At 37.4% G+C, this 20,296-nt stretch overlaps 1 long non-coding RNA gene across 1 annotated transcript in view; it reads right to left on the reverse strand.

Moving 5' to 3' along the window:
* LOC105511881 overlaps positions 1–20,295 on the reverse strand; it is a 57,089-nt gene extending 36,794 nt beyond the window's left edge. Inside the window, exon 1 of the long non-coding RNA XR_001001785.1 lies at positions 19,989–20,295. This is a non-coding gene — a long non-coding RNA (uncharacterized LOC105511881). The remainder of the gene's footprint in view (positions 1–19,988) is intronic.
* Position 20,296: the final 1 nt, after the last annotated feature.

The following is a 20,296-nucleotide window of genomic DNA, read 5'->3' on the forward strand; positions in this document are numbered from 1 at the left end:
TGTTGATTTGGGAAGCTAGAGGTGGGTAATTACAAGTGAGCCATCTTATGTGGTTGGTTTGGGGGGTACATTTGGCTTTGTCTTGTTGGTTCTGAGTTAAAAGCTGACAGTCATTGACCAAGCACTGACACTTCTGAACCAATTGTATCAGAGCTTGTGGTTTGGCTTCCCAGGCTGGTTGCTGCAGAGGTTGTGTGTCTGGGTTCTATTGACATATATGGTCTGGTCCTTGTCCGTTTGTCTATTTAGTCTCTCAGTATGCACCAAACTAATATTAGTGGTTACTACTGGCAAGATGGGAAGGGATAGGGTCAGCAAATAATTTCATATTTTATAATTCTATGTTTGTTTATAAGGAGAATATATTTACTCATTTTTTACAATTTTGTAAAATTCTGAAGCAAAATGGCAGAAGATTGACAGCTATCATTCCTAATCCTCACAACACTGCAAGATGAATTGTATTCTTATTTTACAGTGGAGGAAAGTGAGGCATTAACAAGTTAACCAGTTCAAGACCACACAGTTGATAAATAGCAAATATGGAATTTAATTCCAGGCATATCTGATCCTAAAAGTTACTTTTCACTATGCCACACTGCTGCTTACAAATGTATAGTTATACTAACACTAAAAGAGAGAAAGGGCTGGGCATGGTGGCTCATGCCTGTAATTCCAGTACTTTAGGAGGCTGAGACAGGAGGGTCACTTGAGCCCAGGAACTTGAGACCAGCCTGGGGAACAAAGTGAGATCCTATTCTACAAAAAACTTTTAAAAATTAGCTGGGTGTAGTGGTGCATGCCTGTGGTCCCAGGCACTTGGAAGACTGAGGCAGGTGGATCACTTGAGCCTACAGTAAGCCATGTTTGCCCCACTGCACTCCAGCCTGGGTGACAGAGAAAGACCCTGTCTTAAAAAAAAAAAAAAAAAAAAAAAAAAAAAAAAAGGCAAGGTGCGCTGGCTCATGCCTGTAATCTCAGCACTTTCAGAGGCCGAGGCGGGCGGAACATGAGGTCAGGAGATTGGGACCATCCTGGCTAACACGGTGGAACCCTGTCTCTACTAAAAAACTCAAAAAATTAGCCAGGCGTGGTGGCGGGCGCTTGTAGTACCAGCTACTCGGGAGGCTGAGACAGGAGAATGGCATGAACCCGGGAGGCAGAGCTTGCAGTGAGCCAAGATCCTGTCACTGCACTCCAGCCTGGGTGACAGAGAAAGACCCCATTTCAAAAAAAAAAAAAAAAAAAGAGAGAATGGCCATTTTTACTCCTTACAAAGGGTGAGCATAACATATTGGATTAACCCAATGTTAGCATCTATTAGTACAATAGCATCTATCTACTAAAATGGTATTAGAACTCAGAAATGGCTGTTGCCATTTCAAGTTATCTGAAGTTATAGAACTTGACACGTGACAGCACGTGAAGTCCTGCCTGAAGTCTGATCCTTTGTACTTCCAGAAGGGTAGCTTTGGCTTTTGAGAAAGAGATAGCATTTAAAATGTAGTCATAACTAATGAGAAAGTAGGTATCTTTCAGAAAATTCCTTTTAGAACACCATCTATCACCTATATCATTGATAATGGTGTTAGCCAATTTCTAACCTAGGAAATGCTAATGTATCAATTTCCTATGGGTTTAAAGCAGTTGTGTGAACCAGCTGACTGTTTTTCATGTGGTAATGTAGTTAACTTTGATTACCTTGATGATCAAGAACTTATCAAGGTACCTCTAAATTAAGAAGGGTTAACCAATTGTTGCAGGATTAAACTTTTCTCTTTTTAAAATCTTTACTTGGAACCACAGGTTGTAATGATCCGTAATTTTAAAAACAACAGTTTTTATGTTGGGTAACTACAGAACTCACATGGAAAAACAGATTAATATGTAGAAATATTTTTGCTATTTACTGCCCTAAATATTACATCGATGATTTACATAGTAACTCAGTGCTTCTCAACACTGAAACAGCATAGTAAAATAATCTGGAGATCTTAAACAATAATATCAATGCCCTCCTCCCTTCCTCCAAGATTCTGATTTAATTGGTCTAGGGAAGGTCTCTGCATCAGTATTTTTTAAAAGGTCACTAGTTGATTCTAATAGGCAGCCTAAGTTGAAAAGCACTGCTATAGATGAAGATGCTAAGATGAAAAGGACTTCATGATGTGGTTCAGTTTGTTCACCAGCATACATCCCTTTGGAGAATCATTATCTCCTATGCTATGAGTTCCTGGCGAGGCTGACCCTGACTCTTCTAAACCATAGCGAGTCCTCGTAGTGTGCACATGACCCAGTTCAGAGTAATGCTTTGTATACATTGATGCTATATAATTAGATACACATATATTTTATACCCTCATAGTGGCTTAGTATTTTTGTCATTATGAAGCGTACATTTTATTTTTACAAATGCTTTTACCTTATAGTTTGCTGCTATGGTTCGAATGTGCCTGCCAAAACTCTTGTTGAAATTTAATTGCCGTTGTGAGACTGCCTTTGCAAAAATTATAACTGAGAGACTTATGACAGTGAAAGAGATCTGATCTAACCAACTCCATCTGGCCTTTAACCTCAAACTGCCCTTGATCATTCCTGGTTGTGGGCCAAGCTAACTTTGGGAGAAATTTAATTTACAGTTTAAATGAAAATAACACTTTCCCCAAACTAACCCACCTTTATAAAATGAACGAAAGGCCACCAGATTAGGAAGATGAGAGGGGCCTGAATCCTGCTAAAATACAGGTATAAAAGATTACTACCCATTATTCCAGAGGTCATGAGATTTGTTAACTTCTTTGATTACTCCTGTATTGATTTTTTGAGATGCCTTTTCAGGCTTTTGCACTTCTGACTACCAGATAGCCCCATGTGGACCTGCAATTCTGGATTCAACCAGTCTTATGGCCCTCACACAGATGCAGACAGTGCAGGAGGGCTGCTTTCCACACCCCTATGATTGAATCCCCAACCAATCAGCATTTCCTAATCCCTAACCTCCTGCCTGTCAACCTATCCTCAAATAGCCTCCAAATTTTCAGGTGGCTGATTTAAGTTAGAATAAAATTCCTATCTCCTGTTTAGTTTGATCTAACATGTATTAAACTCTCTATTACAATTCCCACGTCTTGATAAATAGGCTCTATCTGGACAGTGGGCAAAATGAACCCATTAGGTAGTTACACTTGTAATAGTATTAAGAAGTGAAGTCTTTAAGAAGCAATTAGGTCATAAGAGCAGAGCTCTCATGAATAGATCAAAGTCATTATGATGGGAGTGGGTTAGTTTCACTGGAGTGGGTTCCTGATAAAAGGATGAGTTTGGTCAGATTTCCTCTCTGTCTCGAGTGCGGTCTTGCTTGCCACGTGATGCCTTCCTCCATGGGATGACCCTCACCAAATGCCAGCACCATGTTCTTAGACTTCCCAGCCCAAGAGTTATGAGACAAATATATTTCTTTTCCTAAATTATAGTCTATGATATTGTTACGGCAGCAGAAATGAGACTAAGACATTTGCTTCATCTAACTTTATGTAAATTTGATTTATGAAATCAAATTTTAAAATATATATATTTTCATTGAAAACCTTTTTTTGAACATTTATAAATGTATCTGACATATAACTATGTTAGTATTTCTTTGGCTAGTGCTGACATATTTTTCTATCCTTTTAATATTTCTGCATTCTCACAATTTAAACATCATGCTTGTAAACAGTACAACATTGACTTTGTCACTTAATGATTTTCTTTTACATTTAATGTAATTATTGATACATTTGTATTTAAATCTACCACTTTATGAAGTGCTTTCTGTTTATATTGTCTTCCTTTCTTGTTCTCTTTTTGGATGCAATTTTAATTGTATTTTGCCCTCTGAATTATCTTGAGGTTATATAAAAATCACTTAGGAAGATACTACTGTTTCTTTTTATTATCTAATTAATTTTACGGTCATATTTTATTTTCAAGCAGACATGCAACAAAACATGTTTCATTTTATTGTAGTCATGAGAAAAGCATGTTTGAAAAGCAAGCCATCATAATTTTGAGAGAAGTTCTGGGGAACTTGCTAGGGGCGGAGAATAGTCATTTGATCCCATGATCTACATTAGAGGTCGGCAATCTATATATCCCATGAACAAAATATAACCAAAAGACTGGCTTCAGATGGCCTGTAAGCTAAGGAAGGGCTTTACATTTTTAAAGGGTTGAAAAAAAAATTAAAGAAACATATGTGACAGAAACCATTTATTATCGATCTGGCCCTTTACAGAAAAAGTTTGCTGATGGCATATCCTATATTATCTTTCCAAGACCTGTAAAGGTCTGAGAGTTTTATCCTACTTGCAGACTAGTAAATTAGCTTGCTACAATTTCATGGATGCTAGTGGGACACAGGATAATCCAGCGTAAGAAACAAATGACTCTGTTACTTACAGCAATAGCAGTCATCAGAACATCAGCATTCGTACCAATTCCTTATGCCCCAATTTCCACCAGGTAATATGAAGAGAAGCAGGTGACACCAGCATGCACAGTAGCTGGTTACAGGAGATGATAAGGAGCTTAGGGCACCCAAATATTTTATAATGGACAGTAAGCACACCTGCTCTTTGCTCTGCAGGGAGACATTATCTCAATCTTCCAAGGCTGTTTGCTATTACAAGTTACAAATATTTAAGAAAAGATAGTTTGGAACAAAGTCAATGCCTCTGATTACAAGATATAGAGAAATACAAGAGAATCATGGAGCACTGTGATCCAATAATTTAAATTTGTATCTACAATGGCCTTCAGATTTTATGAGTTGTATCATTTCAAAAGTTCATCTGAGCCAAGTGCTAAAGTATTTTCAGTATTATCTTAAAGAGTGGAGGAAATAATAGTTACATCACCTCATAGGGATTTCTAAAGGCAGTTTAAAATCTTAACGTTTAAAAAACTATTATTCAGCTATTTAAAAACTTCTGATATGAAGAAGGATTGATTTATGGTAGGGGCCAGGTGATAACTTACTCTATAGTCATCTTCTAACTAATTTGGTAACTCGACATTTTCTTTGGTGGATGCATCAACTATATCATGTTCTACAAAATTTTATTATTACAGTCCAAAATGTTTTAAAATTATCCCAGGATTTGGCTAGGCACAGTGTACAGTTGGCTGTAATCCCAACACTTCGGGAGGCCAAGGCAGGTGGATCACTTGAGGTCAGGAGTTCGAGATCAACCCTGGCCAACACGGTGAAACCCCATCTCTATTAAAAATACAAAAATTAGCCTGGTGTGGTGGCACACGCCTGTAGTTCCAGCTACTCAGGAGGCTGAGGATGGAGAATTGCTTGAACCTGGGAGGCGGAGTTTGCAGCGAGAAAAGATAGTGCCACTGTACTGTAGCCTGGACAACAGAGTGAGACTCTATCTCAAATAATAGTAATAAATAAATAAATAAATAATTTCAATCCCAGCATTTAATAAGAAATACACATTTTACAGAAGAAATTTAAACACTGTAAGAACATTTTAAAATGTATTGATTTAACAAGTATTATAGCTGATATTTAACATTTAGAAGTAGAGCCAGCTAAGCAGTTTTCTGGCAGCATTATAAATGGAACAGTGTTTCTAAAAATTATGACTTTTTTTTTAAAGAACTCTTTTATAAGATGAAAGTTTACAAGGATGTAAACTGTAACATTCAGTTAAATATTTAAAAAGCTGCTTCTATTAGAAACAGCTGTAAAATTGGGAATCTTTGAGAAAATCTAGATCATCTTTAAATGTCAGACATGGGACAGTTAGCAGAATTCTCTAACATGACACCTTTTTAACCCTAGAAACTCGAAGTATGAAATCCAGTCAGAACCGATCTGATGTTGCTTTAATATAGGCCTGAGCTGGAGAGCTCTGGAGAAAGCAAGATTACTTTGGGGACAATATGGAACCTCTTGTGTCCAACTAAGTATGGTCTGGTAGCTTTGAGTTTCTAGACTACTGAACAAAAGCTGCAGCTAAGATCTGATGTTCCACTACATAATTTTCCTGAGTAATTTTAACGTAACTTTATAACATACAGGAAGAATATAAACTAAAAAAGTCTTGCATGATTAGTTGCTCTTCACTACTTAGTGCTGCTGTTTAGATTTGTTCAGTCTCCTTACTATAGTTTGGGTTAAACTAGAAGTCATTTTAGCTGAGAACTAAGTATGGGCTAGGTTCACGTGGACTATTTTTATACATTCATATACTAACTCATTTATACATCCTTAAGTGTTCTGATAAAATCATATTTTAACTGTTCTATTAAAATATCTATTATATGATTTCCAAGGCAAATTTAGAACATAGAAAAAGTCCACATAAATCAATTTCATTTCATTTCATTTATCACATGCCGACATTTAACCAAATAAATCTTATAGAGCTGCTGGAACATCTGCTAGTCTCTGATAGGGTGTTTTAGGTGAGGTAAGAACCGGCAGTTTGAAGGAAGGGTGGAGAAAAGGATTGCTTTATGTCTGGTAAGATAATGTTCTTTACTAATAAAACTTTCCCACTTACTGACTTTTAGGATGCCTGAAGGAAAAAGGAAATAGGAATCATTTAAATGTTAAACACATTTTTTTTGACAACCCAAACTCATTAGATTTATCATATTCATCTGTCTACAGTGAATTTTTTCCTAGGTGTGTTCTCACAGACTTCTTTGAAAAAAAGAAAGAAAAAAGGCTGAGTTATATGTAAACTAAATTTACCTATCATTATACATTTACAAGACAAAGGGCAACACAGGAAATGGGCTTCTAAGCAATTTGGAAATTATATATAACCTGAAAGTCACAAAGATTAAAATTTATGTACAAAAAGTTATAAACAAAGTATAAAAATTAACCACAAAATGGGAAAAATACTTGCAACACAAAATAGACAAAAACATTAATTTATTTAATTTACAAGTTTTACAAATCACTAAGAAAAAAATGCAACTTAGTAGACAAATAGGCAAAAGATATTAACAGGCAGTTGACAGAGAAAGAAAAACAAATGAAATCATGCTCAACTTCACTCATAATTAAATAAATGCAAACTAAAATAAGTTATACTTTTCAACTGTGAGAGCAGTAAAGGTAAAATATTCTGATAACACACAATGTTGGCAAGTAGCAGTTGATAGAAATGTAAATTAAAACAACTTTTTGGAGGGCAATTTTGCCATATATATCAAAATTTAAAATGCTTGTACTGTCTCATCTGTAATTTTATAGCTAGGAATTTAATGAATAAACTCTCAAAAATTACAAGGTTCATTTTCCAGTGTACTCACTGATCCATTACTGGTAATAACAAAAAACGGAAAATAATCTAAATCTCCATCAGTCTGCCTAAATAAATTATTACATACCCAATCAATTCAATATTATTCAGCACTGAGCAGAAAGAATCATACATGGTGCTAAAAAAGTGAAAAAAAAAAACCTTTTGCATTATGATCCATTTATTTATATGAAGAAATATATATAATTTTTTTCAGGAAACAAAAGAAACAATGACGCAGCTAAAACAGATCTCTAGGGAGAGGAATTAGTAGACTTCATTTTTCATTTTATATCTTTATGACTGATTTAAACTTTTATTTTGCCACATATATGTAAAAAATTTGTACATATATAACATATTTTAAATAATAGTTATTATTGTAGTACTGTTAAATAGTATTTTAAAGAAAAGAAACCACATGGATACTTTGTTCATGGGCCCAGTCATTCAATATGTATGGTATAGAATTCGTATCATCCACATTGAGATACCTTTTCAAAACAATGACTGCAAAAAAATGGGTTTCCATTCTTTTTAGATGTTATTTTAAAATTTATTTCATAATAAAATCTAATACCATAGTAAAACTCATTTTTTTCCCTTTCTCCAGAAACTTTAAGCAAATACTTGAAGTTATGGTAAAGAATCTTAAAATAATGCCATTCTTGGTTCAACCACTTGGGAAAACAGTGCGTCATTATCTATTGAAGGTGAAGATATACATACTCCATGAACCAGCAGTACCCTACTAAATATACACCCTAGAGAGAAATCTACTCATATATTCACCATGGTATGTGTATACAAATGTTCACAGCAGGAGTGTTTACAATAGCAAAAAATAAAAGCTAACTTTGAAACTACTAAAATAGTAATTAACATTAGAATGGCTATATTAATTATGGCATATTTGTACAATGGTATATCTATACAAAAGAATCATCCTTAGGCTTGCAGAATAAATTTTAAGGTTTGGGCATTTATAACTCAAAAATAAAGTACAAAGATGCTGAATATGGAACTGTGTCCAAACTATCATAATAAAAATTAGTACCAGTACAGAGAAGAGATTCTGCATTTAGATTAGAAGATAGAACTTCTAATTACTTCTTCATTATTAAACCTTTAATATTCATTCCTAAATTAGATTTAGCCATTCCTTTTCAAGAACATTTCCTGATATATTTCATAAACTGCAAATACTCTTAGACAACCATACTAATATATCCTTCCTATCATCATTATTCATATTCACCTAGCCTCACACAAAGAAACCTCTAAGAAGTATAAAGAAGCATGTCAAGAGGCTAAAAACCACTACTTAACAAAACAATCTTTTTCTTTTTTTTCCTTTTTTTCTTTGAGAAGGAGTCTCACTCTGTTGTCAGGCTGGAGTGCAGTGGCATGATCTTGGCTCACTGCAACCTCCACCTCCTGGGTTCAAGCAAGTCTCCTGCCTCAGCCTCCCGAGTAGCTGGGATTACAGGCGTGTACCACCATACCGGGCTAATTTTTGTATTTTTGGTAAAGACGGGGTTTCACCATTGTTGGCCAGGCTGGTCTTGATCAAGTCTTGACCTTGTGATCCTCCTGCCTCAGCCTTGCAAAGTGCTGGAATTTGGTGTGAGCCACCATGCCCAGCCTTTTTTTTTTTTCTGAGATGGGGTCTCACTCTGTCACCCAGGCTAGAGGGTAGTGGCATGATTTTGGCTCACTAAAATCTCAAAATCTCTATCTCCTGGGCTCAATGAGTTCTCCCACCTCAGCCTCCCAAATAGCTGAGACAACAGCTGTGTGCCACCATGCATGGCTAATTTTTGTATTTTTTGCAGAAATGGGGTTTCACCCTGTTGTGCAGGCTGGTCTCGAACTCCTGAGCTCAAGCGATCCTGCTGCCTCAGTCTCCCAAAGTGCTGCGATTACAGGTGTGAGACATCAAGTGATAGGGTTTGGCAAATCTCATCTTGAATTATAGCTCCCATAACTCCCCCATGCTGTGGGAGGGACACAGTGGAAGATAATTGAATCATAGCGGCGGTTTCCCCATACTGTTCTCCTGTCAGTGAATAAGTCTTATGAGATCTGATGGGTTTATAAGGGGAAACCCTTTCACTTGGCTCTTATTCTCATTTGCCGCCATGTAAGACGTACCTTTTGTCTTCCATCATGATTGTGAGGCCTCCCCAGCCAAGTGGAACTGTGAGTCCATTAAACGTCTTTTTTTTATAAATTACTCAGTCTCAAGTATGTCTTTATCAGCACTGTGAAAATGAACTAATACACCATGCCTGGCCAAAACCAAAATCTTCTTAACTCATGTTCCATATTTAAACATACGGTAGCAGCGGTGAAGGAGAATGAAGTTTTGAATTGTTATAGCATACATGCACACACAGGTATACACACGCACACACAAACCATTTTGTAAGAGGAACATTTCTTTTAAATGTTAGCCATGTGTTAATTTTCACTTAATATTTGTAGGAACAGTTTCAGTTACATGTTTAACACAATACCATTTTAATACTAGTATTAAAAATGTTTTATAACCTTTATAGCACAGGAAAACACAGGTTTCTCCCAATGGGCAGAACTTGTCATCATGGGGAATTAGTAAAAGACTAATAGTAAAAGACTATTTCCCAATCTGCCACGTACAGCCAACTGCCTAAATTTGGACCAATAAGATTTGGCATGTGTGTGATAGGGAGTTGTTTTCTACTCTCTACTTTTCCCTTCTCACTGACTAGATAATAGCAACAAATGAAGGCTCCCATCTTTAAATCAGACGTAGAAGTCTCCTGACAAGAATGACAGAGCTGCCTGACCAGCTTCAGACAGGTCATTTCTAGATTGCTGTCTGAGTAAAACAGAAATGTCTGTTATTTCAGCACAGAAATTTGAAGATATTGTTATAGAAAATTTTAATGTAAAAGTCTAAATACTCAGTTAAATTATTTGTAGGAAATAGTTGAATCATTTTCATAAGTCAAGGCAAAAATCTTTGTCATAAGAATTAGGGGATAAAGATAAAATCTTAAAAATATGTACACATGAATTGTTATGTATATGATCATGTGACATTAAAGGTCTCTCTATACATTACATATGCATTACATAAGCATTACATCAGCGGTCCCCAACCTTTTTGGCACCAGGGACCATTTTCTTCCGCCGACTGGGGTGGTGAGGGTGGATGACTTTGGGACATCACATTTATTGTGCACTTTATTTCTATTATTACTACATTGTAATATATAGTGAAATAATTATACAACTCACCACAATGTAGAATCAGTGGGAGCCCCGAACTTGTTTTTCTGCAACTAGATGGTTCCAGCTGGGGGTGATAGGAGACAGTGACAGATCATCAGGCATTAGATTCTCATAAGGAGCACACAACCTAGATGCCTCCTATGCACAGTTCACAATAGGGTTCACGCTCCTATGAGAATCTGATGCCGCTGCTGATCTGACAGGAGGTGGAGCTCAGGCAGTAGTGTGAGTGATGGGGAGTGGCTGTAAATACAGATGAAGTTTCCCTTGCTTGCCCACTGCTTATCTCCTGCTGTGCAGCCTGTTTCCTAATGGTACTGTTCTGTGGCCCAGGGGCTGGGGATCCCTGCATTACATCAAAGGTAAAAATCACACATACACAAAGACCAAGATACTTACAATAATAAATTTTCTAAATAGTTGAATGTCAACACTATGATAAACAAAACTGCAATGCAACTGACTAACTGGAGAAAACCAATTTTGTTTAGGGTTTTTGTCTATAATACATGAAAAGGCTCTTAAAATGGGTAAAATGACAAAGAACATTGTATTAGTACTGATTTTTGGTTGCAAGCCACAGAAACCAAGACTCTGGTTAACTTAGATGAAGTGAATTACTGTGAGAGTATGGGAAAGTTAAAAGAAAGAAGAAACAGATGCAGGACAAGGGAAGTAGTTCCAGAGCGGGCTAGTGGCAGGAACTACCATACAGTCTTCCCTGAGTACTGCCACTGGAATGCGCAGTTCCTTAGAAACAGACTGAGGTGGCATAGAGATGGCATAGAGGAAGCATACAGAAATGGCATGGAGAAAGTTTGATGGAGAGTGCTCTCAGGAGACACAACTATAACGAAATGAGGAAGGCAGGACTGGGCAGAGGAAGAAGCAGACTCACAGTGAGGATGCAGCTGAAGCCTCAGTCCATCCTACAAGGTGTTCTTTGAAGTAATAGCTCTTTAGAATTGTCCCAAATAGAGTCAATGCCCTTTATATTCACCATCAGCCAGTCAGGGGCCTTGGGTTGCCCTCAGGCAAGGCAGTTCCCCAGGGAAGGAGGAAGTGAGAGATAAGCAACTGAGAGTCCCACAACTGGACTTACTTTTCTGACTTTGCATCACATCACCCAAAATTCAAAACACTTATGAGAGCCAGATTGGCACATTTGGTCATATGTTCACAATTTGGCTGGGGTAGGCAAGCTCCTCTATTATGTCCTTCCAAAACTACACACAGAGAGGTAATTCCAGTAAACAAATTACCCCCACCTCACCAAAGAAACAAAACAAAACCCAAACAAAAACAACAAAAATTTGTATGCTATTACCACAACCAGCAAGAATGGAAACCACAGAATGGAAACCGCACTTCTAGGATACAGTAATGGTCTACTATAGATATCAATGGGCAATTCAGAAATAAAAATATATAAATGATTAATAAACTTTAAAAATTATAACTTCACTAGGAGCCAATGATCTGCAAATTAAACTATCCTTTTTTTTCTTGTTTTTGCTAATCAGATTGACAAAGATTAAGAAAAAGATTTTACTCAGACTTTATAGGGTTAGTGGAAGGCAGGCATTCAAACACAATGTTGATAGAAGGATAAACTGATAATAACCTTTCTGAAAATCAATTTTGATATGTGTGCCAAAAGTTTTAAAACTATACATACCCTGCTATTTCACTTCTAATAATTTATCCTAAGGAAATACTCAATTAAGAAAGATATACGCACAAAGATATCCAATGTAGCACTGCTTGCTCTTATTTATAAAGGAAATAAACAGGGTTTAAAAATAGGTGATAGATTCGGTAAATTATGATAAATCACATGATGCAATATTATGAAGCCATTAGAAATCATGCCATTGCAAAATATCCATTTTCATACATGGAGAAATGTTCACATTACTGGTTTTAAAAATTATAAAACATACAATAAATCATTTTGTAATACCATAAACAGGAAAATGTTATTTCAGGGTGATGGCATTATAAGTGTTACTTCCTTTTGCTTTTTTCCTATGACTTCTATATTAATCATGTATTACTTTATAATTAGAAAGATATTATAAAAAAATTACTTGACTTCTTATAGAGATTAAATTCTTGATATATATCCTATTATATATCAAGAATTACGCTATAGAATATACATCAAGAATTATATAATATGGACAATATATCAATAATTTAATACCTATGTATAATATAGAATATATTAAGAATTTTATGTCTTTAGAAATTGGTTACAATTCAGCTAGGTGTGGTGGGTGTCTCAGCCTGTAATCCCAGCACTTCGGGAGGTCAAGGCAGGTGGATCACTTGAAGTCAGGAGTTCAAGACCAGCCTGGCCAACATGGTAAAACCCCATCTCTACTAAAAACACAAAAATTAACCAGGCCTGTTTGTGAGCACCTGTAATCCCAGCTATTTGGGAGGCTGAGGCAGGAGAATCACTTGAACCCGGGAGGTGGAGGTTGCAGATCATAACCGAGATCATGCCACTGCACTCAGCCTGGATAACAGAGAGCAACTCAGTCTAAAAAAAAAAAAGGAAAGAAATTGGTTACAATGGAATTTTAGTTCAAATCTCTTAAAAATAAGAAACATTTCTTGACTAATCAGAAGAGCTGACACTCACGGCCATATTCAAAGTCGGCTGGTACTTTCAGTTTTAAATGAAAACAATTACATGAACTGTAACAACCTGTCTTTACCTTCATAATCATGTTTTTAAAAACTGCAATATTGAACCTAATAGTTTTGGCCCACATTTAAAGGAAGATTAAATTACTTGGAAAGGGCCCAGAGGAAAGTAATAAAAATAATTACATATTTAGAAATTTGGTCCTATAATGACATGCAAGAGGAAATCATTTAGAAAATAAAACTGAAAATAACCTTACACTTTTATGGGTTACCATAACCTCTGAAGAACAGGATAAGAAGCCAAAAAATTGAATTATTATGAGAATAATTTAATTTAGTCATTAGGAAGAACATCTTATTCTTGAATAAGTATTTGAGTAATTATTACTGTCCAATGCTATGTAATAAGGACTTGTAACCACTAGGATGTGTTACTAAAAATTCTTTTCTTAAAACAAAAGTGTGAAAGGTAGAATATTGTGTAAAGTACGGGCTTATTACATAACCCTTTAAGATCTTTTCCATATTTATGATTTTTAAAAAATTTCAGGCATCTAGAATAATTATAAAAACGTTATCTTATTTTTATGGCTTTTTTAAAGTCAAAATGGATTAATCACTAAGAAATATAAGAGGATAAAAATATTAGAGATTTTTCATTAATATTGAGGAAAATATAAGTATACAATTACTTAGGAAATGCGTTATATTTGACTCCATAAAGGGGGAGCAATTAAACTAATTATTAAGACAAGAGTACAAGTGTGTTAAATGTCAGTATTCGTATTTTAAATCTTTTTTTAAAGTATAGTGCAATGTAGTGAATGCAGACAAAACTTTCCTATAACCTTTTTGTACAGATTTTTTTTTTTTAAAGATGGGAGTCTTGCTATGTTGTCCAGGCTGGTCTTGAACTCTGGGGCTAAAGCAATACTCCTGGCTCAGTCTCCCTAGTAGCTGGGACTACAGGCACACACCAACTTACCAGAAACACAGTAGTTTTAAGGGGCTCAGATGAAGGAAAAAAAAAATGGGTTTAAGATGAATAAAAAAGAATCATCCTTTGTCTGGGCTTCTTCCATCTTCCAAATATGTAGCAGCAACATAATGACACACAAAACTGTCCTAAAAATCTGTAACAGAAAAAAAAAACAGCTTATATGCTACTCAAAAAATTACCTAAATACCTCTCAAAATCAAAACAAAAAGCAAAGTTAAAAACAAAACAGGACATACTTGCAAGAAAAGATATGACCTAAAGGTTGTATCTTAGCACTGTTTGGTTTTTGAATAAAACATTAAGTTTTAAGCATTTATTTAATGTTTACATACATTAGGCTTTACCATACTATCAGGCACTGTTCTAAGTACTTTACGAATAGTACTTAATGTAATCCTCATAGCTCCATAAGAAAGCTGGGTATGGTAGCTCACGCCTGTAATCCCAGCACTTTGAAAGGCCCAGGCCGGCAGACTGCTTAAGTCCAGGAGTTCAAAACCAGCTTAGGCAATATGGCCAAACCCTGTCTCTACAAAAAAACAAAAAAATTAGCTGGGTATGGTGGCCCATACCTGTGGTCCCAGCTACTCAGGAGGCTGAGGTGGGAGGATCGCTTGAGCCTGGGAGATCAAGGCTGCAGTGAGCTGTGATCTTAACACAGTACTCCAGACTGGGTGACAGAGCGAGACCCTGCCTTAAAAAAAAAAATGAAAAAAAAAAAAAAAGCTACCATTGTTATACCTCATTTTATAGATTAGGAAACTGAGGTACAGAGGTCATACTAGGCCAAGATCACACAACAAATAGTGGAGCTGATGGAGCTGAGATTCAAATCCAGGCAGTCTGGTGCTGGAGTCAATGTGTGTAATCACTAAGCTATTATATACAAGTAATTCCTTCAAATATTAATATTTGACAACAATTTTGAACTTTGAAGTTTGCAAATATCCATAGCCTGTCAGAAGTACAAAAGTAATCACAAATAACTTTTCTAATAAAGGATTTAAATTGGAAAAGATTTCCTTGACTAGCTTTACAACAAATACATGTGTAGACAAAAGTAGGGATAAGAAAGAAAAAGACTGTCTTTTAAATGCATTTGTCATGAATTTATTACCTGGGTAAGCAAAAACACTTGAGCAGTCTCTTTTGAAAGACAGAATTTAAAAATACGAATTTATATATTTTCTAGAGGAAAAGCACAGTACAATTTCAATTAATGTTTAATTCTATGACTGACTAAAATCTTTATAATATTTTTAATTAAAGAAGAAGGTGACTGGGACTTAGGTAAGAAAGCAAAATCATAACATCCACTACAGAAACAAGCTTTTTTTTTTTTTTTGGATACAGAGTCTTACTCTGTCACCCAGGCTAGCGTGCAGTGCTGCAGTCTTGGCTCAACGCGGCCTCTGCCTCCCAGGTTCAAGCAATTCTCATGCCTCAGCTTCCCTAGTAGCTGGGATTAGAGACGTGCACCAGTATATCCAGCTAATTTTTGTATTTTTAGTAGAGACGGGGTTTCCCCATGTTGGCCAGGCTGGTCTCAAAGTCCTGGCCTCATCTGATCTGCCTGCCTTGGCCTTCCAAAGTGCTGGGATTATGGGCATGAGCTACTGTGCTAGGCCTATAAAAATGCTTCTTTAGGGTAACTTATTTCTTTTTCCTGTAATAGGAGAATCACATTATTTCTCAAGGGAAATACCATTTACTCAATTTGTACTCTGAATGCCATCTAATAAAACAGCAAAGCCACAACCATGCAGAATGTAGGCACAGCATGTCTAACTAAAACTAACTGTAAGAAAAAAAAGGAAAAGGGAGCTGATTTCAAAGGTTCTACATGGCTTTGCACTTCACATATTCTGATGCTGCAGATTCGAGAAGTTGTAGGTCTAACATAATTTATGTCTTCTTTTAGGAGATTTTAGCATTTGTGAATTGAGAAGCTTGGAATAATAACTACGCAAGTCACTTCTAATCCTAAAATTCCAACTACATGAAATACATATTATTAAGTACTCAGACACACACAATGTCAAAGGCTGGCCTTGTGGCAAAAAGGAAATACAGCAAAGAAAGTCAGGTCCCCACCATGGCACTGACAGCAAGTCTGTTCTCAAGGTTAGTCTCTAAACTGACACCTGGTAAGTCTGACAATGAAATATTTGCCAACAATTAAGTAGAGGAGACCTCTCCTGAGAAATTTTTCGTAAGTTTCACATACTACATTTTGATATCTCCTGGAATGTTTGTGGCCCTCCCCTTACTGGACTACTCTCTCATTTTGTTGGCTAATACATGTTACTAAAGTCAATATATATTCAACTCATTTTTCTCTGCCTCTGGGCCCAATTTAACACAGCTGATCCTGCTTTCAAATGCCTTCATCTGATTTTCTTCTTACCACTTAGGCCACCTGCCCTTTGTAGGTCTTTTATGTGGTCATTAATGTTGGAATTACTTATTTTTTATTTAACCAAGTTTTTCATCTGTAAAATGGATGTAATCTTATGATTTTCTTCATAGTGTTGTGAGAATTCAGTAAGATTATGAATGTATAGATTTTGGCACAGTACCCAGGACATAAATTACTACTATCAACTCGCGGCCAGATTAGTGATATTGTGTCCTGCCTTCCCATGCTTACTCTTCCTCTTATCCACTCTTCTGCTCATAATATAACTAGTTTTATTTTTATTTATTTATTTTTTGAGACAATGTCTCACTCTGTCTCCCAGGCTGGATGCTGTGGCACAGTCATAGCTTACTACAACCTCCACCTCAAGTGATCCTCCCACCTCAGCCTCCCAGGGAGCTGGGACTACAGGTGCATGTCACCATGCCCTGCTAATTTTTGTGCTTTTTTTTGGTAGAGATGGGGTTTCACCATTGTTGCCCAGGCTGGTCTTGAACTCCTGAGCTCAAGTCATACACCTGCCTTGGCCTCCCAAGTGCTGGGATTACAGGCGTGAGCCACCTTGCCAGGCCTAGAGAGTTTTAATAAGCACAAATCTGATCATGTGCCCCTATCGATCTGGAAACCCAGTAATGCTTTTATAGGGCTTTTAGAATACAGACTCATCTCTTACTACTTTTGCTCCCTAATCCCTCCCTATGCTTTAACCAAACTGATTTCAAGCTTCTTTGATAGTCTCTGCTCAGTCCATGAGGGCATTTGACCACAATATTTCCCTTGTTTGAAACCCTCTGCAAGTTACAGTTTTGTCCTAATATTCCTTTAGACCTTTGTTAAAAAGTCACTTCCGTCTTGACTAAGTCTGGCCTATTTCGCTTTTTCCTTATACCATGTTCCTCTCTCCTAGAACTTCTGTTTGCAGTTACACATTTATATGAGTGACTACTACTTATTATTACCACACATTTGTGTGTTTCCTCCAACAGACATCTCAGACTAAGCTCCTGATATTCATCCAACCCAAATCTGTTCCTTTAACCTCCTTTGCCATCTGAGGAAATAGCAATACCATTCTTCCAACTGGTCAGGTCAAAACCCTTGGACCCTCACACTTCACATCCATCAGCAAATTCTATTATGTCCCCAGAATTCAACTATTTTTCCCCATTTCCACTGCTACCCACTGTGGTCAAAGCGCTACCATCACTTCCTGGATTGCTGTAACAACTCTTAACTCATCTCCTTGCTTCTTTGACTCAACCACTTACCCCTTGCCTACCTACAAGACAGCTAGATCAATCCTTTAAAAATGGCAGATGTCATTCCTCTACTGAAACCTTCCAACAACTTGCCATCTGCCAAGGACTGTTGTGTACCCCGCCAAAGTAGTATGTTGAAGCCCTAATCCTCTCCTCACATCTATGTGACTGTATTGGAGATAGTGCTTTTAAGGAGGTAATTAAGGTTAAATGAGGTGATTAGGGTAAAGCCCTGATCCCACAGAACTGGTGCCCTTATAAGAAAAGGAAGAGACAAAGCTCTCTTTATCATGTGAGGAGACACTGAGAAGGTACTGTCTGCAAGCCAAAAAGAAAACCAGAACCTGATCATGCTGCCACTCTGATCTCATTCTTCCAGCCTGAAGAACTGTGAGAAAATACATTTCTGTTTGAGCCACCCAATCTATGGTATTTTGTTATGGCAGCCTGAGCTAACACACCATTCTACTCAAAGTCAAGTGTATCTAATAGCCAAAAAAGGTGCTAAACATTGTTATCTATTACGTCACATATCCTAACCTCTCTGATGTAACTGCCTTCGTTTCTTCCCATCTCTTAAGCAAGTTCCAGCCAAACTGGCTTACATGCAATTCCGTGAGCATGCTAGGCATGCTCCTGCCTTTGGGTCTTCTTTGGTTTTTCTCGGCTTGGGACACCTTTTTTCCCAAGAATTCACATCACTCACTTCCTCACTCAAATGTTACTTTCTCAGTGAGGCCATCTATGGAAAATTTATGATCCCCATTTCACACAAATCTTCCATTTCCCTTTCCTTAGTACTCACTACTTGGATGCTATGTATTTTACCTATTTATCTTGTCTATTGTTTCTCTCACTAGAATGAACTCCATGAGATGGGATTGTCCGTTTTGCTCACTGCTATATCCTGTAAATACAGAGTAGCTCACAGTAGCTGTTCAATATTTATTCAACTAAATTAATGTTGAGTTCCAATAGTGGCAGCATTCGTCGCGGAGTTGAAAGGTACTGCACAGATCATCTACTAATGCAGCAATTCCCTAGCAGAAAACTGCATTGCTTAAAGGACCGCCTCATTTTTCTGGCCTCCTCTGGTTATCATTAAAGCTCAAAAGGAGCTTTAAAAATCCTGATGCAACAGCTGTTTTTCCCTCACCATCTCATAGAGATAATAGGCTGAAAAGTTGTGAAGTTCAAGTAAGATAATGTTTATGACAATCTTTTGAAAATTGCCTGGTTGCAGCTTTTACTTACAGCATTTGCAAACAGTTCTGCCAACTCTGTGGCTCTTTCACCATATTTCAAGTGCTCAGCAAACGATAGTGTTCCTTTCCATAAAGTCAAGTTTAAAAATACAAGGGCCGGGGGCGGTGGCTCACGCTTGTAATCCCAGCACTTGGAGAGGCCGAGGCGGGCGGATCACGAAGTCAAGAGACCAGACCATCCTGGTTAACACGGTGAAACCCGTCTCTACTAAAAACACAAAAAATTAGCCGGGCGTGGTGGCGTGCGCCTGTAGTCTGAGCTACTCAGGAGGCTGAGGCAGGAGAATGGCTTGAACCTGGGAGGCGCATTTTGCAGAGAGCTGAGATCGCGCCCCTGCACTCCAGCCTGGGCAACAGAGCGAGACTCCATCTCAAAAAAAAAAAAAAAAAAGAAAAAAGAAAAAGAAAAACAACAAAAAACCAAACAAACAAATAAAGTACATAAATAAAAACTAAGTGACTGGAGGACGCCATTCATTGATTTTACTTAGGGCTTTGGGCATAATCTAGGTTTAAAAATTTCTGCTGCTGAGAAAGTGGGGGAAAACAGTTATATTCCCTTACATTTTACCGAAGAGAAACTAGACCTGCAGATGAGTACCTTTCTGTTTCTATATAAACAGAGGAATTCTGCACAACCCAAAGCACGCAGAAACCTCCTGGTAAGGACTTCACAGGTAGTTATTGCCGGCATTGTATTCTGAGAGATGAGCTTCGTTTCACTTCTGGAAATGCCTTAAATTAAAACTCATCTTGAAACAACATGACGTCTCAACGAGGCTGCCTTCTCACCTTGGAACATCAGCTTTTAAAATAAAGGTGTCATCAGAAGTGTAGAGACACCCACTGCATCACAACTGGAATCAATCTCTGGTTATGCCAACCTAGGTCTGCCAAGCAGGGTAAGTCTACTGCTCGAAAGCGGCACAGAGGAAATCCTCCCTCCCCTGGGTTCAGGCCCGGAGTTACGAGCGGAGATTCGCGGCGGCGTGCCAGAGCCCAGAGCAAACCCGGCTGGGGAACGCACCTCGCCCGCGGCTCCGGAAGCGGCTGCCGCTCCGACCGGAAAGCCCCCAGCATCGCCCGCAGGAATAGCTGCG

The sequence above is a fragment of the Colobus angolensis genome, unplaced genomic scaffold, assembly GCF_000951035.1.
Source record: "Colobus angolensis palliatus isolate OR3802 unplaced genomic scaffold, Cang.pa_1.0 Scaffold206, whole genome shotgun sequence".
In the NCBI taxonomy this organism is placed as follows: domain Eukaryota; kingdom Metazoa; phylum Chordata; class Mammalia; order Primates; family Cercopithecidae; genus Colobus; species Colobus angolensis.